Below are 742 nucleotides of genomic sequence, written 5' to 3'. Positions count from 1 at the left end.
CAACGACGACCCCTTTTAGTATGGTCACGTGACACAGATCCCTGGGGCTACTATTGATACAAAAACACGAAGAGAGATCGATAAAAATTACCGCGCACTTTACGTGGGTGGGGTAATAAACGGATCAAAATAAGAATCAGACTCACTCTTTCTCCCTTTTGTTCTTTGTCAAGTCTCTCGACTCTCGTTCCTTTCTTTTGTGTATTAAATAATCATATATCATTTCAAGCAACGTCAGGAGTCGCGTCAAAAAATCGATTCGTGCGAAAAACGCGATTACGCGCGACACGCCATTTATGTTCGGTGGAGGGCACACACAACTCGCAGGAGCGGTGCTTTTTCTTTTTTTTTTAAAGAAAATACGGGCGGTCGTAACTACGACGACACGCGACACCGTAATTTTAAAAAACACTCACGCAAGTCCAAATCGAATGTGTATCTCTCTCTTCCTCCTCCACTTTCCATGGGATTACACGAATCTTGGTTTTCGCACGACTGCGACAAACGCCGACGAAAGCTCATCTCTATCGCTCGTACGTAGCTTCTTCCTCAACCCGACTCAGAAACGGATCTACCTACGGCGGGGATCTGAAAGAGCAACGCAAGCAGTATTAGGATACGTAAACGACCCTCAGCCAGGCGTGGTCCAGGAATTTTATCCGTGGACCGCAATGTGCGTTCGAAATGTCGATGTTCATGTGTCCTGCAGTTCACACGTTGACGCGCAATTAGCTGCGTTCTT

General features: G+C 46.2%; 1 non-coding gene across 1 annotated transcript in view; it reads right to left on the bottom strand.

Annotated features, from left to right (window-relative positions):
- Positions 1-625: 625 nt before the first annotated feature.
- Positions 626-742, bottom strand: part of LOC128882388 (5.8S ribosomal RNA) — a 179-nt gene continuing 62 nt past the window's right edge. The window contains exon 1 of the ribosomal RNA XR_008458387.1: positions 626-742. This exon is cut by the window's right edge and continues 62 nt beyond it. This is a non-coding gene — a ribosomal RNA (5.8S ribosomal RNA).

Source organism: Hylaeus volcanicus, unplaced genomic scaffold, assembly GCF_026283585.1.
Source record: "Hylaeus volcanicus isolate JK05 unplaced genomic scaffold, UHH_iyHylVolc1.0_haploid 11443, whole genome shotgun sequence".
Lineage (NCBI taxonomy): Eukaryota > Metazoa > Arthropoda > Insecta > Hymenoptera > Colletidae > Hylaeus > Hylaeus volcanicus.
Note: the sequence above shows the minus strand (reverse complement) of the source record. Positions and strands in the feature narration are given on the sequence as shown.